Source organism: Pelodiscus sinensis, chromosome 26 (genome assembly GCF_052426305.1).
Source record: "Pelodiscus sinensis isolate ZL-2025 chromosome 26, ASM5242630v1, whole genome shotgun sequence".
Lineage (NCBI taxonomy): Eukaryota > Metazoa > Chordata > Testudines > Trionychidae > Pelodiscus > Pelodiscus sinensis.
The window spans coordinates 19,093,031-19,117,302 of record NC_143077.1 but is presented as its reverse complement, the minus strand read 5'-3'; the positions used below and the strand labels follow the sequence as shown (position 1 = coordinate 19,117,302).

General features: G+C 61.6%; 1 long non-coding RNA gene and 6 other non-coding genes across 7 annotated transcripts; all 7 read right to left on the bottom strand.

Moving 5' to 3' along the window:
- Nucleotides 1-2,265: 2,265 nt before the first annotated feature.
- On the bottom strand, nt 2,266-2,339 carry TRNAN-GUU (transfer RNA asparagine (anticodon GUU)). The gene has a single exon. It is a non-coding gene; the product is annotated as a tRNA-Asn (tRNA).
- Nucleotides 2,340-9,573: 7,234 nt separating this feature from the next.
- Nucleotides 9,574-10,824, bottom strand: LOC149521581 (uncharacterized). The gene is made up of 3 exons (XR_016347895.1): nt 10,701-10,824; nt 10,079-10,146; nt 9,574-9,679 (listed from the first exon to the last, which is right to left on the bottom strand). It is a non-coding gene; the product is annotated as an uncharacterized LOC149521581 (long non-coding RNA).
- Nucleotides 10,825-15,703: 4,879 nt separating this feature from the next.
- Nucleotides 15,704-15,777, bottom strand: TRNAN-GUU (transfer RNA asparagine (anticodon GUU)). Its single transcript has one exon. It is a non-coding gene; the product is annotated as a tRNA-Asn (tRNA).
- Nucleotides 15,778-17,337: 1,560 nt separating this feature from the next.
- Nucleotides 17,338-17,411, bottom strand: TRNAN-GUU (transfer RNA asparagine (anticodon GUU)). The gene has a single exon. It is a non-coding gene; the product is annotated as a tRNA-Asn (tRNA).
- A 1,551-nt stretch (nt 17,412-18,962) lies between these two features.
- TRNAN-GUU (transfer RNA asparagine (anticodon GUU)) lies at nt 18,963-19,036 on the bottom strand. Its single transcript has one exon. It is a non-coding gene; the product is annotated as a tRNA-Asn (tRNA).
- Nucleotides 19,037-20,587: 1,551 nt separating this feature from the next.
- On the bottom strand, nt 20,588-20,661 carry TRNAN-GUU (transfer RNA asparagine (anticodon GUU)). Its single transcript has one exon. It is a non-coding gene; the product is annotated as a tRNA-Asn (tRNA).
- A 1,560-nt stretch (nt 20,662-22,221) lies between these two features.
- TRNAN-GUU (transfer RNA asparagine (anticodon GUU)) lies at nt 22,222-22,295 on the bottom strand. The gene has a single exon. It is a non-coding gene; the product is annotated as a tRNA-Asn (tRNA).
- Between the last annotated feature and the right edge of the window lie 1,977 nt (nt 22,296-24,272).

The window sequence follows — 24,272 nt, the reverse complement described above, 5'->3', positions numbered from 1 at the left end:
CAGAAGCCTGTCACCTTCCTACCATCCACCTCCAGGGGCATGAGGCACTCGCTCCGCAGGGGCCGTCCTGCCCCCACCCGGTACATGGAGAAATCCGCCTCCTGAGAATCAGACCTCCCAGGGGAGGTGCACTGAGCATCCTTCCCCTCTCTCTGAGCTGAGGTTTGCCTGCCAGCCCCTGCCTCTGGGGCAGCCTGCCCTTCCTCCCGCCCCAGCCAGTTAACCCTGGAAAGTCCCCGGTCCTGGGACCTGGTGCACTGAGCCCTCTTGTGGCCTTTTTGCCCACAGCGATGGCAAGTTAGGCTTTGGGCTGTCTCTGTCCAGGCCCTGGCTGGTTCTCTGGGGCGCAGACGACCTGTTCCTTGGTCTCGCCCCGTAGTTGACTCCCTCCGTCGCTCAGCCGAGATCCGGTCTCTGCGCGGTTCCCTTTCTCTCCGGGACTCCCGTTCACACCCGGACCGGCTCTCCGTGAACTCGTCCGCCAGTCTCCCGGCCTCCTGGGGATTCTCTGGTCTCCGGTCCTTGAGCCACAGCCTCAGTTTGGGTGGGCACACTTCATAGAACTGCTCCATCATGACCAGCTTGAGCAGCTCCTCTGCGGTCTGGGCTCCGACTCCCGAGACCCACTTGCGGCAGTATTGCGCCAGGTGGGAGGCCAGGTCCACATAGGTCTCCCGTGGCCCTTTCTGTACCCCCCGGAACTTCTTCCTGTACATCTCGGGGGTCAGCCCGAACTTGTGCAGCAGGGCCTCCTTGACTCGGTTGTAATCCCTTGGCTGTAGGTCCTCCAGCTGACTGAGCACTCCGGCCGCCTCCTGGTTCAGTGCGGGGATGAGCTCCTGCAGCCAGTCAGCTGGGGGGACCTGTTGCAGCCCACAGGCCCTCTCAAAGGAGCTGAGGAACCCGTCTATGTCACCCACGTCCTTCAATTGGGCCACCGTGAGCCTCTCCAAGCGCCTGGCATCCCCGGGACTCTGGGGCCCATCCGCACTTGGCGCAGCCGGGGCCCCGCAGGTTCTCCGCTCTGCCATGGCCAGCTCATGCTGTCGCTGCCTCTCTCGATCTTGGCGCTCCTTCTCTCGATCCTGTACTTCCAATTCCTTCATCCGCAGCTGGATCTCCAGGCGCCGCAGCTCCGCTGGGCTGGCCCCTGCCCTAGATGGGCTACGGCTTGCAGGCCTCCCGGGACACGCTGTCTCATCTCTCCGGTGGGTTCCAGCGCTCCTCCCCCTCTCTGAGCCTGACACACTCTCAGGGGAGGGTCTGGCTGCTTCCCCTGGGGACAAGATCCTGGCCCCGTGGCTGGTCATTATCTTCCAGCTGGGCAATCAGCTGGGCCTTGGTTGCTTTCCGCACCGGCAAGCCCCTCTCTCTGCACAGCCCCACCAGCTCTGCCTTCAAGAGTCGGGCGTAGGCCATCTGCCCGCTGGTCCCCTCGGTGCAGACTCACCAGTCTAGTGCTGCAGCGCCCCACGATTCCCAGGAACCGCTTCGCTCTGTCTCCAGCACGCCTGGCTCCAGGGCTCTTGCTTCTACTGCGCCTTGTCGCTTGCCGCTGGGAGCTTCATCCACGGGGTGCAGTGCATCCCACTTCTGACACCAGTGTGACGGCGCGTTGGGGGTTCCCCGTCTCCTGCACCCCAAAATGGCACAAACAGACTGCACCAGCCAGTGGAATTGAGGGTGGTTTATTGCTCCTCCAGCACAGCGCAGCACAGATGTAATCTGGTCACAGGAACTGGGCTAGGATGCCTCAGGCCCCCTTGAGATGGGGGAGACTGGGCCCCTAAACTCCAGCCCCTTCTCCTAGGCTCTCCTCCATGCCCTCCGACAGCCAGCAACCAACTCCCTAACTTCCAGCCCTGCCCCCCAGCCAAGGCAGCATTCCACCTTCCTTTGTTCCTCTCCATGGGGGGTGTCTGGCCACTGGTTTGCATAGTGACTCATCCTGTTTTGCTGGGTCGTGGTACCCACGGCAGCCAGTGGGGGTTCCCCCAGAGCCAGCAGCATAGAAACCAGCCAGGTACCCCCACTACGTCACAGAACGACACCTGCCCGGCTGGAGCTTTCGCGCTTGGGCTCGGGGCTTAAGCCCTGAGGCCGAGGCCGAGGCCCCGGCGCGGTTGCTGGGAGACGGGCTCCCGTGGCACGGCACGGCCCCTGAACCTTGCCGGCCACAAGGTGACCTCACCGAGGCCGAGAGGGATGGCTTGGAGGTGGCAAAAGGGAGCCCGCTAGCAAGCGCCAGGAGGCCGAGCGTAGCCACGTCCCCGGGTGGGCTCTAACCACCATCCTTTCGGTTAACAGCCGAACGCGCTGACCCATTGCGCCACAGAGACCTCGAAGGGCTTTCCGAAACGCTGCCTAGCAGCCTGCTCCTCTGCCTGGCCGTGCCAGTGCAGCCCAGGTGCTAGAGTGGATTGCGGGCAGTCTAGCCCAAAGGGAGCAGAGTGGCGCAGCGGAAGCGTGCTGGGCCCATAACCCAGAGGTCGATGGATCGAAACCATCCTCTGCTATGTGTGGGCCGGCCTCTTTTGACTCCGCGCCTTCACTCCAGGCTGCAAGTAGCTAAAGGCCAGGCCAGGATGCCGCCTGCGGGGAAGCTCTCGGCAGCCTCCCGCTTCCTGTGTGGGAGGCACGGAGGCCTCCTCTTCTGTCCTCAGGCAACAGGGCTTCCTCCTGCCCTTTTCCCACCCACAAGGGCCGCCGGGACCCGCTCAGGGAGCGCGCCAGGGAGGCTCTCCAGACGCTCGTGGAACAAAGCACTTCTGGACCTGAAATGGAACTCAAGGAGCTGGAAGGGTTGGTGAAGGATGGAGTAAAGGGAGGGGGGCCAGGCTACAGGACATGGAGGTGCCAGCCACAGGAGGGAGGAAGAGACGTTTGTTTGACAGGACCCCAGGGATTTGGGAGCGAGGAACAGTGGGAGGGGAGTGGGAAACATTTGGGGAGAGGAACCTTTGGGAGACCTGGTGGTGAGGAGGGCGGCAGTCAATGGGAGAGGAGACAAAAAGGAGCAGGTGCTGCCTGGGTCCAAGGAGGTGGGGAGAGATGGGGTCTGGGTGTCACGAGTACCAGAGTTAGCTGCACCTCCGTCCTACTCCCTACCTGGTATCTCTGCCCCCTCCCTCCCGAACTTTCCTTCTGCATGTCTCTGGGCCTCTCTGTCAGTGCCAGAGGGGATCCCCCCCCCCATGGCTGGATTCTTCCCTTCCCGAGACATGCAGTCACCATCTCAGTGGGGTGGGAGCCCTTTGATGCTTCGCCTGCGTGTTCCCAGCAGAGAAGGGGCGGCTAATCCCGCAGAAGCAGAGCCCTGCACTTTTGAGTACCTGGACCCAGGGTTTTGCTGCTTTATAGCGGGTGGGGTTAAAATAACGGAACGTCTCTTGTCCCACCAATCCCCCAGGACTCACCCCTCTTCTCTGCATTGCGCAGCGTCCGGGGGATACCGCCCCGCGGGGACACTCATGCCCGTGTCCAAGGGGCTGTCCCGTAGCCTATGTCAGTGTGAAAAGCATTAAAGGACCCTGCCCCAGAGGGAGAGCGTCTCTGGGGGCGTTGTCCCGGGATGACTGCAGTGCTTTGTCCACACCAGAGTAGTGAGAGGCAGCCGCAGCCAGGGTTGCCAGATGGTCAATAAAAATACCAGTCATACTTGCCATTGCATCACAACCTAGAGTACATCTTATTTAGAAAACTGAGATATTTTCTCAATTTATCTCCTGGACAGAAAGCTCAAATACTGGACTGTCCGGTTCAAACGGGACACCTGGCAACCCTAGCCGCAGCCCCTGCCCGGAAAAGCTCCCAAGCTAAGCACCTGGGGGATTTAGGAGCACCAAGCAGTGGGCACAAAGCACAGTCACACACTTGTGCTCCCAACTCCCTTAGGGCTTTGAAAATTCTCCCCTTAGACGAGTTAGAATCTGCAGCAGACCTGGGACTTGAACCTCAGTCTCCCAGAAGTTCCACAACCAGCCCGCTCTGCTTTGCTAAAGGAGCAGGCGGGACTGTTTGTGCAGGAGGAGGAGCTGGGCTGGCTGGCTGACTGGCTGGGGCAGGCCACAGCACGGCTCAGCCCTTGGCCTGGCTGAGAGCGAGGAGAGGCCTGCAGGCTGAGGGGCAGTGTGACGGACCGGGCCGTGTCTGGGCACAGCTGAGGGCGTCTGCTCAGGGCGAATTGCTCAAATCCGGGGCTCCTTACAGCCCCCAGACTGGTGACCTCTCCACACAGGCCACAAACCAGTCCCACAGAGCGCTTCAGCTGCCTGCCTGAAGCCTCACGAGCAAAACCCCTCCGGCACCCCAGCAATATCCATGCCCCCGATGGCCCCGGGCCTCATACACCGGTGGGGGTCCTAGCACCCAATCCCACCTACCCCGAACAAGTTCTGTCTGGTCCCAAGAAACCAGCCACAGATCCCTGGTCAATTTACCCTCTGGATCTTACCCACAAATCATGCTGAGCCAATCCTTTAGCATCTAACACCTAAAGGTTTATTATTACAATAAAGAAAAGCATGAGAGTAAGGTTGTTAAAGGAATAGTATGTTACATGCACCGAATCTCCCAGTTCTCGATGCAGCCTCTAGCAGAGATGTTACAGCTGCTGGTTTAAGAGTTCTTGTTGCACATCCTAGGGTCAGGATGGGTTCACAGGTCTCTCGGGCTCTTCGATCCCTGCAATGCTGCCTCTGGGATGAAGTGCTGAGCTGAGAACCAAGATGGCATCGACCACATGGCCTATTTATCCCTCCTTCCTGGCCTCTTCTTGGCTGCAGGAGATCACCTGGTCCTCAGCCTCTCTCTGCTGGCCGCTCTTAGGTGTCCGCCCTCATGCTTTAGGTGTGTCCTTGGCCCATTCAGTGCCATTGTCCCACAGGGCCTCGCTAATTAGCATGTCCACAGGCCGGGCTCTGCCCAATGCTCAACCACATGCAGAGAAATATTCAGGATCCACACAGACTACAGATTCCTAACTACACACACAGACGTTATACAACCACATAAATAGCTTACATAGGACTATCAGATAATAAGCTTCTATTCAGCACCCCACATGGCCCCCTTTTCTACCATTTTCTGGGGCCAACACCCCCACCTATGGGTGCAGCAGTGATCTGGCTGCTCCCCTCAAGATCCAGTAATGTGACAGGCAGTGACTGGAGGAGCTGCCTGGGCATAGACTGTAACCCAGGGGCCCACAGTGCAGCAATCATCAGCAGTGTCTGTGTCTCCCCAGCCCCCATTCAGAGCTGAGTACAGGTACCTCCCCAGCCCCCTCCCCACCCCCGTCTCCTGCTCACAGCAGGTCAATAGGGTTCTCCCATTCTTGGGCCTCTGGTTCCCATGCAGCTGCTCCCAACAGGAGTCCCTTGCAGCCCGGCAGGCTGGGGCAGGCCCCATCTCTCCAGCACCAAGGTGATGACGGATACAGACACCAGGAGGAGCGAGACGAGGGTGCAGCCAATGGCCTAGCGGGCAGGAGATGTGGCCGGCCCTGCAAATGGAAAGGACCTGGTGACAGTCGGGTGCAAAGTGGCAAATGGCTCTGCAGTGCCAGCACTAGGCACAGAGCAGCTGCCGTGTAGAGACCTTGGGTGAGTGCCCAGAGGGCTAGATCTACAGGGGATCATGCTGCAGGGGGCATGTTCCCCCGACAGGAGGCCGAAGTGACAGAGGCTGTTGGGGACTCTCCTCCCTTTGCCCAGGTGGTGTTGGAGGAGCAGGGAAGGACCCAGGTTTGCTCAGGCTGCACCAGGACTTGGTGCAAAGGCCTGACAGGAGCCAGCAACGGACACAGCAGCCCAGACCCTCTCGCCTCTCCCCAGTATGGCTGGCAGCTCACAGGGGCGACCCCGCCCTGGGCACGAGGCCTTGGCACCGGCTGTGGGCTCAGGAGGGGGCGGACATGGGACATAAGCGATGCCGAAGGGAGGGGTGTGGGCATTAGAGGCCACTACCATTGCCCCGCCCCCTTCCCCGCACCTACCCCTGCCCCTGTTCTGAGGCCACGCCCCCACTCATTCCACTCCCCCCTCCCTCTGCTGCTTGGGCTCCCCCACCCTCACTCAGGTTCGCTGGCCTGAGGCTGGGGTTACGGTGCAGGATGGCTGGGGAGTGGGGCGCGGGAGAGGCTGCGGGTTGCAGGCTCTGGGACAGGTTCAGGGCAGCGATGGGAGTTTGGGTGCAGACTCAGAGGCAGTTAACTGTGGGAGGAGGATCCAACAGGAGGCTGGGGTTTGGGGTGGGGGGTGTCTACCCCAGCTGCCTGAGAGATACTAGACTGACTCTGGTTTCCTTGTGTCTCCCCGGCTGGGCTCTCACTCCCACTTCTCCTCTCAGGGTCCCTGCCGGCTCCCCTGCTCTATCTGAATGCGTCCCTGGCGCCTCCAACCCCCCCCAAGCCTCACGAATGTGGCCCCGACTGAGACATCTCACTCCCCTGGCACTCCAGCCCCAGCACAGATTAACTCTCCTGGGTTCCAGGGAGAGTGGCATTTGCGGGTCCCTCTCAATCTGAGGGGGGGCCAAAAATGAGGGATCCCCGAACCTCAGTCCTCCCTGTCCCTTCCCCTCACCTCAGTGAGGCTTGTGGGTTTTGGAAGAAGGGTTTTTGTATTTTGCTTTTCTCGTGTGTGGTCCCCAACTGGTTTTTCTGGGGGTCAGTGGCCCTGGAGACAAAAAAGGTTCCTCATCCCTGCCTTTAAGAAAGAAAACTTTGAAACCCTTTGTGGTAGACAGAAATTAACATTTGACCTTATTGAAAATGAAGTTTCCTAAAGTTAAAACACCTAATCTGTGTAAACATTCAAATTAAACCAGTCACCCAAGCTCCAGCAGTAGCACAATGGCGCCGCGTGATGATGCAATGGACGGTGCGCACCCAGGCTCCTCCCCTCAGCTCTCTTCTGCACCCAACCGCCCCGTCCCAGACCCCAAACTCCTCGGTAGAAATGTGGCCCTTGACCACTTGCCAAAATGCCCCCCCCCATTAAAAATTATTGACAAAGCCTGATCCAAATGTTTTTTGAAACGTTATTTAATCCGAATTGAAATACATTCTATACAATTGGGAGGGTTGGGGGGAGGGGGACGCAGCTGCTGGCTCCTCAGCTCCTTGTGCTCTCACTGGCTGTCTTCCTGCTGCAAGGGAAGCAGAATCCGTCACATTCATCCCTGGGGACTCAGGGGTACTGGGCCCCCCCAGCATTTCCCCCCTCCTCCCCCCTGCGCTGAGACTTGTTCTGCTCTCTGGTCACCCCCCGTCAGGCCCGCAGGGTGAGCTTCTGACCCACCCAGCAGGGACGTGGGGTGGGGGCAGCATGAGGAAAGGGGCGGGGGACTCCCTGAGGGGATGGGAAGGAGACCCTGGCCCTGCCCCGCTCTCCTGCATCTGCTCCGGCTGCTCACCATGTATCCCAGGAGCTGATGGGCCTGCCCATGCAGGGCGTGGGCCAGGACCAGCCCGGCCTGGCTGGGGCGCCTCAGGGGGGAGCGGGCAGCGAGCAGAGCCTTGTCTAAAAAGCAGTTCTCCTGCTCTGGCGTGAAGAGCTGCCCAAAGACCTGAAATCAAGAGCACGGGAGGTTTCAGCTGACGGCCCAGAGCCCGGCCCCAACTCCTGGGGCTAAAACAGCTTCCTCCTTCTGCAAACTCCCTTCCAGACCCTGCACCCAGACGCTCTCCTCACCCTGCACCCTAACCCCTGCCCCAGGTCACACCTTCCTCCTGCCCCCAAGACCCTCCCAGACCTCACCCCCTCCGCACAACAGAGCAGCCCTAGGCCACTGGCCAACATCTTGGAGCGACCTCCATCAAAAAGTGTTGCCCCCCCCGCCCTGCTTCCCCTCCTACGGGAGATCCGGGGCAAGGTGCGGCGCTGCCCCTAGGAAGCGCCGCCCCTTTGAAACGCCGGGACAGCGTCACAAAGGGGCAGCGCCGCCCTGTCCACGGCTCGAATAGTCGAGGGAAAATGCATCGACCATTCGATCAGCGACTCCCCGCTCCCACCCCGCGTCCTACCCGCACGAGGGCCCCAGCCAGCCCCACCCCCGAGCCCTGCCCTGCCCTGGCAGCGCGTCCTTACCTCTCCCACCCGCACGGTGTTGCTGTGCGCCAGGACCCATCTCTCCTTATAGTAGTGCCTGCACCACAGGTCCTCTGCCTGGTGGATGTTGAGGCCTGCAAGAGACAAACCAGGGTGATTCTGCTGGCAGGTCTGAGCCCTTCCCCTCCCACGGGTCCCTGCAGGCATCCCTGGGCAAATGGAGGGGCACAGGGGGCAGAAGGGGAACACAGAGGGACGCATCCCCCCTTGGGCCAGTCTGGGGGAAAAGGGCTGGGTCCCCTCCCCCCGCCGCCGGCACCCTCAGGGTGTCCCTGGGGCCCAGGTCCCGGCTGGGTTCCTTACCCCTGTGGTGCAGGAGGAGTCGGTACAGGCTGTGCACCCCCTTCCGGGCCAGCCGGCTGACGTCTTCGGATGGGTCCGAAATAAAAAGGCCCAGCTGGGCCACGTGGTGACCCATCCTCGGCCAGTCGGCGGAGTTCTGAGGGGAGAGAAGAGGGGGGGTCCCTCAGCATCCTGGGGCTGCACGTCCCATGCTAACGGCCGCCGAGGCGGTTCTGAGCTCGGGGACGGACAGAGACACCTCCCGGGGCGGGGCGGGGCGGGGCGGGGCCGGCCTTGCGAGGAGACAACCCTGAGCAATGGCCCCGACTGAAGGGTCACTCCGGGGGTGGAACAAGGGGATCCACTGACGGCCACTCCCCAGTCTGGGGCCCAGGTGCCCCCCGGAAAGGCCCAGGGTCGCCCCTCCCCGGGGAAAGGAGAACGCGGCCCATTCCCGGCCCATTCCCAGCTCTGCCTCCCGGGGACGCTCCCAGCCCCGCGCCCTGCAGCCCCAGACCCCCCGGCTCCGAGGTCACTTACCTCAAACCCCGGGAGGGTGGTGGCGACTCCCAGCAGGGCCGTGGTGCTGCCAAGGGCCCTGGCTCGCTCCTGGGGCAGGCGGGACTCCAGCCACGGGCTCAGGTGCTGGGGGGGAAAGAGGCAGGTCAGGACCCGTAGGGAGGCGCCGGTTCTGGGCAGAGCCTGGGGCTCCTCTCAGACTGTGCCCCCCCCCCCCCAGCCACTGACACAGCTCCTCTCTCGGCCCCCCGAGGAAGCAGGGACAATGGCCCCGTCCCCCCCACGGGGCTCACCTCCATGATCAGCTGCAGCCTGGCGGTGTCTGGGGACTCGGCGAGGAGGCTTGCCAGTAGGGCCTGGAGGTCGACGGGAAGGGCCCGGATGAACTGCTGCAAGACAAGGGGGAGCCCTGGGTCAGAGGGGGGTTGGGGAATCCAGGCCACCCGCTGGCTCCGGGATGCAGCCTTGAGCAGGGTCTGAGCCGCCTCGCAGAGCAGGGAGGAGCCCAGGCTGGGCATGGAAGGGACGGGCCCCCAGGGAGAGCAACGGGAAACCTGGAGGGAAGGATCCAAACCTGCAGCTTCTTCTCTCCCTCTGCCCCCACCCCCACTCCTCTCTGGAGCTCCAGCCCAGCCCGGGAGCAGGGCCCGGAGGGACGTACCTGTGTGTGGATGGGCTCCTGCTGCCAGTCCCCAGACACAGTCTGTCCCACGGCCGCCCTCAGCAGGGGGCTCAGGAGCTGGGCCTGTAGGGGAGGCTGCAAGGTGCTGGCAGGAGAGAGGGGCAGAGACTGTTCATTCAGCAGCAGGGCTGTGTCCAGACTCAGGGGGTTTTTCGGGAAAAGTAGCCTTTTTCCGAAAAAACATCACCTGCGTCTAGACTGCAGTCGCGTTCTTTCGAAATTAAATCGAAAGAACGCGGCTTTTCTTTCCACGGCGGTAAACCTCATTTCACGAGGAAGAACGCCTTCTTTGGAAAGTGCTTCTTTCGAACGAAGGCGTTCTTGAATGGAACTAGGGCTTCTTCGAAAGAGAGCATCCAGACTCACTGGGTGCTCTCTTTCGAAAGAGGCTTGCAGTCTAGACATAGCCCAGGAGACAGAGACTTTCCCACTCCCTGGTCAGGGGATCTGCTCTGGGGGGGAGTCGGCGGGGGGGGGTCGGTACCTGAGGCTGCAGGCGGCGTTGAGGCAGTCGGCCAAGACCAGTGGGGTGGGGGAGTCCTCCATGATCTCCTGTGAGACCCAAGGAGACAAAGGGGCGTGTGAGGCTGGGGCCCCCAAGAGACGCTCACACGGCCAGCGCCCCCACCCAGCAGGATCCAACCCCACTGCCTCCCGCTGGCCTGTAGCCCCCCTGCCCGGCACAGGGCCCCTCCCAGCACCCCCCTCCCAAACCGGGACCAGCTCAATCCTTGTCCCCAGGCCGTCTCCTGCCCCTCACTGCCCTGGTGACCAGCCTCTGAACCTCCTCATCCCTGCTCCCCAGGCGCATCCTCAGCAGCCCGCTCTGCTAACCTTCCAGCTCCCCCCCCCCATGGCCCGGGGAGACCCCTCCCTGTTCCGAATCCCCCTCCCTGTCCAGCACCCCAGACCTGCCCCATTTCTGTGTCCCTCCCTCCTCCAGCATCCCCACCCACCCTCCCCATGTCCACCTCCCCCTCCCCCTCCAGCACTCCTGGCCCCACCCATCCCATTTCCAGCACCCCCACCCGCCGCCATGGCCCAGGCAGACCCCTGTCCACCCCACGTATCCCCTCCCCTCCTCCCGGCCGCCGCGACTCGCTCACCACGATCCTGGCCATCATGGTGTCCTTGCAGCAGCGCGGCGCCAGGGTGTCCTCGCCCCTTTGGAGGGCGGCGAGGCAGGCGGGGGGGACGGCCAGGAGGAACCGCTGCAGGGCGGCTGGGCTCTGCACCCCAGAGAGAGTCTGTGAGCCTGGGGCCTGCCTGCCCCCCACGGACAGCTGCAGGGCTCAGGCCTCCCAGGAGTGGAGGTGGGAGCTGCCGGTTGTCCAAGCACCCACACTCCCCCCCCAACTGCTTCCTCAGGCTTGTGGGGGCCCAGCTGGTGCATGACAAGAGACCTCAGCTTGGGGGGCCCAGGTCATGCAGGAGAAGGGGCCCCAGGGGGATCCCCAGGGACAAGCCCCTCCCGGAGGGGGGGACGTGCTGGGAAGGGGCCGGACAATCTCGGGTCCCCCCCGTGTGGAGAAGGTTCCTACCGTGTCCCGGGTGTGGAGCTGCTCTTCAATATCATAGATGGCCCCTTCCTCCACCCGGGAGTCCATCCGCTCCTGGCAGAGCTCCGCCGAGGCGCAGGGGGGCTCTGTGCGGGAGGGAAGGGACCAGGGTGACTCCAGCGGCCAGCAGGGGTCACGCGCCCCCATGTCAGGGACCCAGGGCAGCTTGGGCCCCACACGCCCCTCGCAGGGACCCATCCCCCTTCCACCCTCACATCTGCCAACGCCCTCAGCAGAGCCCCCGCCAGGAACAAGAGAGCCAAGCAGCAGCTCCCGCCCCCATCCATTGCCCTGGCTGCGGGGCAGACACTGGGGCTGCCCCCCCGTGTACTGGGTGAGCCCCTGGGCCCAGCATGTTCACGGCCCCTCACCTGGGTCTGAGCGGCTGCAGGAGGTGGCCCGGCTGCAGCTGGAGGCCCAGGCGCTGCTGCTCACTGAGCTGGACCCACAGCTGCAGGGGCTGGTGCGGAGAGGCTGGGGGCTCCCGGAGACTGGCAGGTCCCCGGGGGCCGGGCAGGGCGATGCCCCCTGGTGGTAATGGGGGCTGGGCTCCTGGGGCAGGTGTTTCTCTCCACAGAGGAGGCCCCAGAGCCACCCTACCCGGCTGCCCCGCTGGGCTGGGTCCCGCCTTCCCAGCCGCCTCTGGAGCCAGGTCCGGAGGGGCCTGGCCGGTGGGCGAGTCGCCCCGAGCTGGTGGGATTCAGCTTCCCCGCCCGCGGGGACGGAGGAGCTGCTTCCCACCGGCCCTGGGGCCATCTTCAGGGCTTTCCGGAACCACAGCCTGATGTGTTTGGCCATGCTGCAAATGAGGGGAGCAAAGGGGAGCTTGGGGCGCAGCCTGCAGAGCGAAATCCAGGGGTTCCAGCTCCCCAGAGCGACTGCCCCCAGCCCCCAAATGGCCCCTTGCTTATCGGCTCGGTCTTGCACAGGCACTTCTGGCCCTTGACCGAGGGCTGGGCCTGCCTGGAACCCAGCCGGCCCCGGGCGGGATCCAAACCCCTGGGGGCTCTTACCTTCTGCAAAACGCTGTCCGGATGTGGAACTCACAGAGGACAAAGCAACTGTGAGCAGGAGACGCACCAGAGCTAAAGCAACCGGGGGTCTCCAAAGTCCCCTGGGCCCGCCCCCCCCTTTTCTCAGCCTGAGATGTGGGTTCCTCTGTGAGGTCACCACCTCCCCACCTGCCCTTTGCCTGATCTGCTGAGGGCTGCCCAAAGCCCCTGTGAGGTCACTGCCCCCCCACCTCACCCTGCCAGGCAAATGTCCTGCCTCTGGCCACCCCTCTGGGAAGTTGGAGCCATTCCTAGGGGTCCCCCCCACTCCCTGACTGGGCATCCTGCAGCCAGCAGCTCCAGTAGCCCCATAGGCTGCTCCCTGCCCTACACTGCAGGCTCCTTGCACAAGAACTGTTTCACACCGGAGTTCTTGCGCAAAAGGTCTCGTGCAAGAGCACCTCCACCCTGCCATGTGCTTTTGCACAAGAGTGTCCATGGCATTGTGAACGCTTTCTCGTGCAAGAAAGCTCTGATGACCATTTTAGCCATAAAAGTGTCTTGCTCAAGAAGCCCCTGGTGCCCGTCCACGCTGCCTTCTTGCACAACAGCTCTTGCACAAAAGGGGCTTATTCCTCGTGGGGAGAGGAATAACTCCTGTGCAAGAAGCCCTCTTTTCTGATGCTTTACTGCAAATTTACTTGCACAAGAATTCACGTGCAGTGTAGACGCGCCACAAGTTTTTGCACAAGAACAGTTGTTCTTGAGCAAAATGCCTGCAGTGCAGACGTGGCCTTGGTGTCACCCAGCACTGGACTTCCTGGCCAGGAGCAAGAGTTAGAGCCTCCCACTCGCCCCGCTGCCTCTTACGGGCTCCCGTCCGGCCCCAGCCCTGGGCTTTGCCCTAGCGCATCCCAGCAAGGCCTCTGGCCTGCACTAGACCCATTGACATGTGGAGAATCCACCACTGCCCTGGGGCGCTTTGGTCTATGGGACTCGGACTCACAGCTGAGCATGGAGCCCGATTTTAGTTCGAACTAGCGGGGTAGTGTAGACATACCCCCTGAGACTTACTGGTGCTGGCTCACCCCCTGTCCTGCTCGTGGCTCCGTTGTCCTCCTCCCCACAGCCCCCCACCCCAGCTCTAAATGCTGCTCACATCAGTTCCCCTTCCCCGTGGCCAGGCCCTGCAGGGCTCTGGGGGCTGGTTTGCTGCCCTCAGCCCTGCAGTAGCCTGCTCCCCAGTTTGCAGCCCCTCCCATCATGCGTGGGGTCTCCTGGTACCGGAGGGAGGACGGGGGCAGACCAGGAAGGTTAATTTGATGTTGCAGCGGCGGGAAGAGGAGGGGTGGCGCAGAGGAGCTGTCAGTACATTATCCCAATACGCCATCCCAGTGCAGGCGTCGCACTCAGCTCTACCTGCAGAGGAGTCTCTATCTGCGCTGAGCAGAAAGGGGGTCTAGGACACACACACAAGTAGCCCCAGAACCACGCAGGAGCAGAGTCGTTCTGCGAAAGGGAGAGGTTTATTGGGTCTGCGAGGGCGGCCGTAGGGGGGTGTCGTGTGTGTGCCACTCATCTCCGTCTGGGCAGCGGCACCGGTCGGGCTCACAACTGGGCACAGGACCCGACCACGGCACCATCGATCTCCAGTGTATCGATCTGCTGGAAGCCGCGGCAGAGCTGAATTGCAGAACGGCTGCCCATTGGCAAAGACCTTGAAATGCTGGTTCCTGCAGCCGATGGAGAGGAACCCACTCCTCCTGGGGGGAGGAGCAGCCAAGAGAGGGACCCACTCAGACCGGTCTGGCAGCGTGACGTAGTGGAACCAGCGCTGCCTAGGTAGGCTTTTACCTCCCCCCAGTCTGCTTCTGAGACCGAGTTTCCCCCTCTGCCCCATGGGCTAACAACAAGGCACTTTACAAACATTCTCTGTGTCATCGGCATTGTATGAAGGGGGAAACTGAGGCATGGAGCGGCATCTGATTTATATAGCTCAACCCAGTCCCCACCCCTCTCGGTCTGCAGGAAAAGAAGCCAAGTGCTCTTGTTCCCACCAGTCCTCCATTCCCCTGCTTCCACCTGATGTCAAATACACAAAGCTCACTACTTCTTCTTTCCTGCACTTAAGCCAAGCAGATCAGGATGGGGAGGAGACATGAGGGAGCCCCCAGGCTCTTGCTCTTTCTCGCACATACACACACATATATTACTTTAGAAAATGCCAGGTGTGAGCTAGAGGAGAATCTCCATTAACTGTTAGCACTATAGGGCATATGATACATACATAAAGCATTTACAGTCCATCCAGCAGAGGGCAACAATACACCCCGCACACATGTAGCTCCCCCTCCTTTTCCAAATGCCCCAAGATTTAAACTACTGGAGACTACCCATTAGCTGCTAGTTGTATAGGAACTATGGGTATGTCTACACTACAAAGTTAATTCGAACTAACAGCCGTTAGTTGGAAGTAACTTTCATAGGTGCTACACATACAAACCGCTAGTTTGGACTTAATTCGAACTAGGTAAACTTCATTCTACCAGGAGTAACGCCAAATTCGAAATCAGTAGTTGGAATTAAGGGCTGTGTAGCCACTTAATTCGAAGTAGCTGGAGGCCAGCACTCCCCAGGTTCCCCTGGTGGCTGCTCTGGGCCAAACCAGGAAAACTCCTCTCCTCTCCCCAGCCCTGGGGCCCTTAAAGGGGTAGACTCTGGCCAGACGGCACTTGCCAGAGCCAGCCCTGCCAGCAGTCTCTGCCCCGAACCAGGGGCTGCAGGATGAGCCAGGCAGCCAGTGTCAGCGAGCCGTCACCCTGCCCAGTCCCCCAGCACCCAGGGGCCAGCCAGGGGCCGTAGATGGCGTGCACCCTCCTGGTCTAGTGTGGAGGTCATGGACCTCATTGAGGTTTGGGGGCAGGGCCCCAGCGTCCATGATCTCTGTACTAGGAGGAGGAACGTGGCCGTCTACGGGCGCATAGCGGCCGCCATGGCCCGAAAGGGACACAGGCCACCCAGGAGCAGGCGAATCCTGGTGTTCTGGCTGTGGGGGAAAAAGACAGCCACAAGATGGCGTTTGGAGTCACACGGGCGAGTCGCCTGTCCAAGCGGGACCGAGTCCCTTCCAAAGAGAAACCATGGCAGCCATGCAAGTCCAAGGCTGCACAGGAAACCTCAGGAGCTGCGACTGGGGCTCAGTTCGCGCGGCCACGCTTCCCAGGGGAGGCATGAGACAGGCCCAGAGGTCTGCGCAGCAAACAGGCCCGCAGGAGGGAGGCGGCTAAGAACCCGCGCGGCTCGTGCGTTTCTCCCTCTCAGCTGGCGTAGAGGCGGGAGGGGAACGACACCTGCCCGGCTGGAGCTTTCGCGCTTGGGCTCGGGGCTTAAGCCCCGAGGCCGAGGCCCCGGCGCGGTTGCTGGGAGACGGGCTCCCGTGGCACGGCACGGCCCCTGAACCTTGCCGGCCACAAGGTGACCTCACCGAGGCCGAGAGGGATGGCTTGGAGGTGGCAAAAGGGAGCCCGCTAGCAAGCGCCAGGAGGCCGAGCGTAGCCACGTCCCCGGGTGGGCTCGAACCACCATCCTTTCGGTTAACAGCCGAACGCGCTGACCCATTGCGCCACAGAGACCTCGAAGGGCTTTCCGAAACGCTGCCTAGCAGCCTGCTCCTCTGCCTGGCCGTGCCAGTGCAGCCCAGGTGCTAGAGTGGATTGCGGGCAGTCTAGCCCAAAGGGAGCAGAGTGGCGCAGCGGAAGCGTGCTGGGCCCATAACCCAGAGGTCGATGGATCGAAACCATCCTCTGCTACGTGTGGGCCGGCCTCTTTTGACTCCGCGCCTTCACTCCAGGCTGCAAGTAGCTAAAGGCCAGGCCAGGATGCCGCCTGCGGGGAAGCTCTCGGCAGCCCCCCGCTTCCTGTGTGGGAGGCACGGAGGCCTCCTCTTCTGTCCTCAGGCAACAGGGCTTCCTCCTGCCCTTTTCCCACCCACAAGGGCCGCCGGGACCCGCTCAGGGAGCGCGCCAGGGAGGCTCTCCAGACGCTCGTGGAACAAAGCACTTCTGGACCACGCTACCCAGAGCCTTCATTCAGGCCTAGACAAAACGCCTAGACAAAGAGCTGCCACAGCATCAACACTGGCCTTGCTCTACTACTCCCAGGCACGCCAAACCCCTCACAAAGAGAACTTCTGCCTTCGCCATACTGCTCAACAACAGGACACGCGAGCAATTCCCTCCGACGCGCCGCTTCTCCCGCATCGCCACCACCCACGCTCTTTAGGCACACGCCGGCTGACCAAAACCCATCTCATCCCATCAAAAGCTTCTGCCCAGCCCAAGAGGACCAGCTACGTTCCCGGCTCAATTCATCCCTTACAGTCAGAGCCAAAAATCACCAGCTGACGGTCCTTCAGAATCCTCAATGGAAAGGGGGAGAGGGAATTGTGGGAGCACGGGCAGCACTCGCCACGGTCTCGGTTGAGGCTTGCAGCAGTCATGGAAGAGAGAGCTGGCTTCGGTCAAGTCTCGGGAGTACGGCCACGGCTTGGACGGGTCCTTCAGTCCTTGGCTCAGAGCTTCGGTTGGTAGCCCACATCCTCCCGAGGTCAAAAAGCAGGAGGGCTTTCCTTCCAGGGCCTTTTGCATCTTCTGCCGTGGGAGGCGAATCCTGGTGTTCTGGCTGTGGGGGAAAAAGACAGCCACAAGATGGCGTTTGGAGTCACACGGGCGAGTCGCCTGTCCAAGCGGGACCGAGTCCCTTCCAAAGAGAAACCATGGCAGCCATGCAAGTCCAAGGCTGCACAGGAAACCTCGGGAGCTGCGACTGGGGCTCAGTTCGCGCGGCCACGCTTCCCAGGGGAGGCATGAGACAGGCCCAGAGGTCTGCGCAGCAAACAGGCCCGCAGGAGGGAGGCGGCTAAGAACCCGCGCGGCTCGTGCGTTTCTCCCTCTCAGCTGGCGTAGAGGCGGGAGGGGAACGACACCTGCCCGGCTGGAGCTTTCGCGCTTGGGCTCCGGGCTTAAGCCCCGAGGCCGAGGCCCCGGCGCGGTTGCTGGGAGACGGGCTCCCGTGGCACGGCACGGCCCCTGAACCTTGCCGGCCACAAGGTGACCTCACCGAGGCCGAGAGGGATGGCTTGGAGGTGGCAAAAGGGAGCCCGCTAGCAAGCGCCAGGAGGCCGAGCGTAGCCACGTCCCCGGGTGGGCTCGAACCACCATCCTTTCGGTTAACAGCCGAACGCGCTGACCCATTGCGCCACAGAGACCTCAAAGGGCTTTCCGAAACGCTGCCTAGCAGCCTGCTCCTCTGCCTGGCCGTGCCAGTGCAGCCCAGGTGCTAGAGTGGATTGCGGGCAGTCTAGCCCAAAGGGAGCAGAGTGGCGCAGCGGAAGCGTGCTGGGCCCATAACCCAGAGGTCGATGGATCGAAACCATCCTCTGCTACGTGTGGGCCGGCCTCTTTTGACTCCGCGCCTTCACTCCAGGCTGCAAGTAGCTAAAGGCCAGGCCAGGATGCCGCCTGCGGGGAAGCTCTCGGCAGCCCCCCGCTTCCTGTGTGGGAGGCACGGAGGCCTCCTCTTCTGTCCTCAGGCAACAGGGCTTCCTCCTGCCCTTTTCCCACCCACAAGGGCCGCCGGGACCCGCTCAGGGAGCGCGCCAGGGAGGCTCTCCAGACGCTCGTGGAACAAAGCACTTCTGGACCACGCTACCCAGAGCCTTCATTCAGGCCTAGACAAAACGCCTAGACAAAGAGCTGCCACAGCATCAACACTGGCCTTGCTCTACTACTCCCAGGCACGCCAAACCCCTCACAAAGAGAACTTCTGCCTTCGCCATACTGCTCAACAACAGGACACGCGAGCAATTCCCTCCGACGCGCCGCTTCTCCCGCATCGCCACCACCCACGCTCTTTAGGCACACGCCGGCTGACCAAAACCCATCTCATCCCATCAAAAGCTTCTGCCCAGCCCAAGAGGACCAGCTACGTTCCCGGCTCAATTCATCCCTTACAGTCAGAGCCAAAAATCACCAGCTGACGGTCCTTCAGAATCCTCAATGGAAAGGGGGAGAGGGAATTGTGGGAGCACTCGCCACGTTCTCGGTTGAGGCTTGCAGCAGTCATGGAAGAGAGAGCTGGCTTCGGTCAAGTCTCGGGAGTACGGCCACGGCTTGGACGGGTCCTTCAGTCCTTGGCTCAGAGCTTCGGTTGGTAGCCCACATCCTCCCGAGGTAAAAAAGCAGGAGGGCTTTCCTTCCAGGGCCTTTTGCATCTTCTGCCGTGGGAGGCGAATCCTGGTGTTCTGGCTGTGGGGGAAAAAGACAGCCACAAGATGGCGTTTGGAGTCACACGGGCGAGTCGCCTGTCCAAGCGGGACCGAGTCCCTTCCAAAGAGAAACCATGGCAGCCATGCAAGTCCAAGGCTGCACAGGAAACCTCGGGAGCTGCGACTGGGGCTCAGTTCGCGCGGCCACGCTTCCCAGGGGAGGCATGAGACAGGCCCAGAGGTCTGCGCAGCAAACAGGCCCGCAGGAGGGAGGCGGCTAAGAACCCGCGCGGCTCGTGCGTTTCTCCCTCTCAGCTGGCGTAGAGGCGGGAGGGGAACGACACCTGCCCGGCTGGAGCTTTCGTGCTTGGGCTCCGGGCTTAAGCCCCGAGGCCGAGGCCCCGGCGCGGTTGCTGGGAGACGGGCTCCTGTGGCACGGCACGGCCCCTGAACCTTGCCGGCCACAAGGTGACCTCACCGAGGCCGAGAGGGATGGCTTGGAGGTGGCAAAAGGGAGCCCGCTAGCAAGCGCCAGGAGGCCGAGCGTAGCCACGTCCCCGGGTGGGCTCGAACCACCATCCTTTCGGTTAACAACCGAACACGCTGACCCATTGCGCCACAGAGACCTCGAAGGGCTTTCCGAAACGCTGCCTAGCAGCCTGCTCCTCTGCCTGGCCGTGCCAGTGCAGCCCAGGTGCTAGAGTGGATTGCGGGCAATCTAGCCCAAAGGGAGCAGAGTGGCGCAGCGGAAGCGTGCTGGGCCCATAACCCAGAGGTCGATGGATCGAAACCATCCTCTGCTACGTGTGGGCCGGCCTCTTTTGACTCCGCGCCTTCACTCCAGGCTGCAAGTAGCTAAAGGCCAGGCCAGGATGCCGCCTGCGGGGAAGCTCTCGGCAGCCCCCCGCTTCCTGTGTGGGAGGCACGGAGGCCTCCTCTTCTGTCCTCAGGCAACAGGGCTTCCTCCTGCCCTTTTCCCACCCACAAGGGCCGCCGGGACCCGCTCAGGGAGCGCGCCAGGGAGGCTCTCCAGACGCTCGTGGAACAAAGCACTTCTGGACCACGCTACCCAGAGCCTTCATTCAGGCCTAGACAAAACGCCTAGACAAAGAGCTGCCACAGCATCAACACTGGCCTTGCTCTACTACTCCCAGGCACGCCAAACCCCTCACAAAGAGAACTTCTGCCTTCGCCATACTGCTCAACAACAGGACACGCGAGCAATTCCCTCCGACGCGCCGCTTCTCCCGCATCGCCACCACCCACGCTCTTTAGGCACACGCCGGCTGACCAAAACCCATCTCATCCCATCAAAAGCTTCTGCCCAGCCCAAGAGGACCAGCTACGTTCCCGGCTCAATTCATCCCTTACAGTCAGAGCCAAAAATCACCAGCTGACGGTCCTTCAGAATCCTCAATGGAAAGGGGGAGAGGGAATTGTGGGAGCACTCGCCACGTTCTCGGTTGAGGCTTGCAGCAGTCATGGAAGAGAGAGCTGGCTTCGGTCAAGTCTCGGGAGTACGGCCACGGCTTGGACGGGTCCTTCAGTCCTTGGCTCAGAGCTTCGGTTGGTAGCCCACATCCTCCCGAGGTAAAAAAGCAGGAGGGCTTTCCTTCCAGGGCCTTTTGCATCTTCTGCCGTGGGAGGCGAATCCTGGTGTTCTGGCTGTGGGGGAAAAAGACAGCCACAAGATGGCGTTTGGAGTCACACGGGCGAGTCGCCTGTCCAAGCGGGACCGAGTCCCTTCCAAAGAGAAACCATGGCAGCCATGCAAGTCCAAGGCTGCACAGGAAACCTCAGGAGCTGCGACTGGGGCTCAGTTCGCGCGGCCACGCTTCCCAGGGGAGGCATGAGACAGGCCCAGAGGTCTGCGCAGCAAACAGGCCCGCAGGAGGGAGGCGGCTAAGAACCCGCGCGGCTCGTGCGTTTCTCCCTCTCAGCTGGCGTAGAGGCGGGAGGGGAACGACACCTGCCCGGCTGGAGCTTTCGCGCTTGGGCTCCAGGCTTAAGCCCCGAGGCCGAGGCCCCGGCGCGGTTGCTGGGAGACGGGCTCCTGTGGCACGGCACGGCCCCTGAACCTTGCCGGCCACAAGGTGACCTCACCGAGGCCGAGAGGGATGGCTTGGAGGTGGCAAAAGGGAGCCCGCTAGCAAGCGCCAGGAGGCCGAGCGTAGCCGCGTCCCTGGGTGGGCTTGAACCACCATCCTTTCGGTTAACAGCCGAACGCGCTGACCCATTGCGCCACAGAGACCTCGAAGGGCTTTCCGAAACGCTGCCTAGCAGCCTGCTCCTCTGCCTGGCCGTGCCAGTGCAGCCCAGGTGCTAGAGTGGATTGCGGGCAGTCTAGCCCAAAGGGAGCAGAGTGGCGCAGCGGAAGCGTGCTGGGCCCATAACCCAGAGGTCGATGGATCAAAACCATCCTCTGCTACGTGTGGGCCGGCCTCTTTTGACTCCGCGCCTTCACTCCAGGCTGCAAGTAGCTAAAGGCCAGGCCAGGATGCCGCCTGCGGGGAAGCTCTCGGCAGCCCCCCGCTTCCTGTGTGGGAGGCACGGAGGCCTCCTCTTCTGTCCTCAGGCAACAGGGCTTCCTCCTGCCCTTTTCCCACCCACAAGGGCCGCCGGGACCCGCTCAGGGAGCGCGCCAGGGAGGCTCTCCAGACGCTCGTGGAACAAAGCACTTCTGGACCACGCTACCCAGAGCCTTCATTCAGGCCTAGACAAAACGCCTAGACAAAGAGCTGCCACAGCATCAACACTGGCCTTGCTCTACTACTCCCAGGCACGCCAAACCCCTCACAAAGAGAACTTCTGCCTTCGCCATACTGCTCAACAACAGGACACGCGAGCAATTCCCTCCGACGCGCCGCTTCTCCCGCATCGCCACCACCCACGCTCTTTAGGCACACGCCGGCTGACCAAAACCCAACTCATCCCATCAAAAGCTTCTGCCCAGCCCAAGAGGACCAGCTACGTTCCCGGCTCAATTCATCCCTTACAGTCAGAGCCAAAAATCACCAGCTGACGGTCCTTCAGAATCCTCAATGGAAAGGGGGAGAGGGAATTGTGGGAGCACGGGCAGCACTCGCCACGGTCTCGGTTGAGGCTTGCAGCAGTCATGGAAGAGAGAGCTGGCTTCGGTCAAGTCTCGGGAGTACGGCCACGGCTTGGACGGGTCCTTCAGTCCTTGGCTCAGAGCTTCGGTTGGTAGCCCACATCCTCCCGAGGTAAAAAAGCAGGAGGGCTTTCCTTCCAGGGCCTTTTGCATCTTCTGCCGTGGGAGGCGAATCCTGGTGTTCTGGCTGTGGGGGAAAAAGACAGCCACAAGATGGCGTTTGGAGTCACACGGGCGAGTCGCCTGTCCAAGCGGGACCGAGTCCCTTCCAAAGAGAAACCATGGCAGCCATGCAAGTCCAAGGCTGCACAGGAAACCTCGGGAGCTGCGACTGGGGCTCAGTTCGCGCGGCCACGCTTCCCAGGGGAGGCATGAGACAGGCCCAGAGGTCTGCGCAGCAAACAGGCCCGCAGGAGGGAGGCGGCTAAGAACCCGCGCGGCTCGTGCGTTTCTCCCTCTCAGCTGGCGTAGAGGCGGGAGGGGAACGACACCTGCCCGGCTGGAGCTTTCGCGCTTGGGCTCCGGGCTTAAGCCCTGAGGCCGAGGCCCCGGCGCGGTTGCTGGGAGACGGGCTCCTGTGGCACGGCACGGCCCCTGAACCTTGCCGGCCACAAGGTGACCTCACCGAGGCCGAGAGGGATGGCTTGGAGGTGGCAAAAGGGAGCCCGCTAGCAAGCGCCAGGAGGCCGAGCGTAGCCGCGTCCCTGGGTGGGCTCGAACCACCATCCTTTCGGTTAACAGCCGAACGCGCTGACCCATTGCGCCACAGAGACCTCGAAGGGCTTTCCGAAACGCTGCCTAGCAGCCTGCTCCTCTGCCTGGCCGTGCCAGTGCAGCCCAGGTGCTAGAGTGGATTGCGGGCAGTCTAGCCCAAAGGGAGCAGAGTGGCGCAGCGGAAGCGTGCTGGGCCCATAACCCAGAGGTCGATGGATCGAAACCATCCTCTGCTACGTGTGGGCCGGCCTCTTTTGACTCCGCGCCTTCACTCCAGGCTGCAAGTAGCTAAAGGCCAGGCCAGGATGCCGCCTGCGGGGAAGCTCTCGGCAGCCCCCCGCTTCCTGTGTGGGAGGCACGGAGGCCTCCTCTTCTGTCCTCAGGCAACAGGGCTTCCTCCTGCCCTTTTCCCACCCACAAGGGCCGCCGGGACCCGCTCAGGGAGCGCGCCAGGGAGGCTCTCCAGACGCTCGTGGAACAAAGCACTTCTGGACCACGCTACCCAGAGCCTTCATTCAGGCCTAGACAAAACGCCTAGACAAAGAGCTGCCACAGCATCAACACTGGCCTTGCTCTACTACTCCCAGGCACGCCAAACCCCTCACAAAGAGAACTTCTGCCTTCGCCATACTGCTCAACAACAGGACACGCGAGCAATTCCCTCCGACGCGCCGCTTCTCCCGCATCGCCACCACCCACGCTCTTTAGGCACACGCCGGCTGACCAAAACCCATCTCATCCCATCAAAAGCTTCTGCCCAGCCCAAGAGGACCAGCTACGTTCCCGGCTCAATTCATCCCTTACAGTCAGAGCCAAAAATCACCAGCTGACGGTCCTTCAGAATCCTCAATGGAAAGGGGGAGAGGGAATTGTGGGAGCACTCGCCACGGTCTCGGTTGAGGCTTGCAGCAGTCATGGAAGAGAGAGCTGGCTTCGGTCAAGTCTCGGGAGTACGGCCACGGCTTGGACGGGTCCTTCAGTCCTTGGCTCAGAGCTTCGGTTGGTAGCCCACATCCTCCCGTGGTAAAAAAGCAGGAGGGCTTTCCTTCCAGGGCCTTTTGCATCTTCTGCCGTGGGAGCACCTGAAAGTAAAACAGCTGCGGCAGGCGTACGCCATGGCCACCAGGGGCGGCGCCGCAGCAGGGGCTGCCACCTGCCCCTACTTCCCTGCCCTCGACCGACTCTTGGGGGGCGGGGCGGTCCGTGCCAGCCCGGGAGGCAGCGAGCCGGGACTGGAGGGCCCTGACCTGGGCACACCGGAGGGGCCACCACAAGGAGTTCCAGCACTGGAGTCGGCAGGGTCATCCAGGGAGACCGTACCGGGGAAGTAGTTCTAATTAAGTAGTTTGGGGGAGGAGGCGGGAGGGAGACCAGGGACCGCGCACGTGGGCCATGCCTCCCACGGATCACACAGACACCTGTGCACGTGCAAGCACATGCCATGCCACGCTCCAGCTGCGTGACACCCAGGGGCCGTGGCCCAATAGGCACATGCATGTCTGAAGAGACCTGACATGCTCCTGACCCTGGGGCGGTACCACAATTTCACGAGTTTTGCTTACAACACACCTGTTGATACAACCTAGAATCATATTTGCTTTTTTTGCAACAGCATCACACTGTTGACTCATATTCAACTTGTGGTCCACTATGACCCCTAGATCTCTTTCCACCATGCTCCTTCCTAGACAGTCGCATCCCATCTTGTATGTATGGAACTGATTGTTCCTTCCTAAGTGGAGCACTTTGCATTTCTCTTTATTAAACCTCATCCTGTTTACCTCTGACCATTTCCCTAACTTGCTAAGGTCATTTTGAATTATGTCCCTCTCCTCCAAAGAAGTTGCAACCCCACCCAGTTTGGTATCATCTGCAAACTTAATAAGCGTACTCTCTATCCCAATATCTACATCATTGATGAAGATATTGAACAGTACGGGTCCCAAAACAGACCCTTGAGGAACTCCACTTGTTATCCCTTTCCAGCAGGATTTAGAACCGTTAACAACAACTCTCTGACTACGGTTATCCAACCA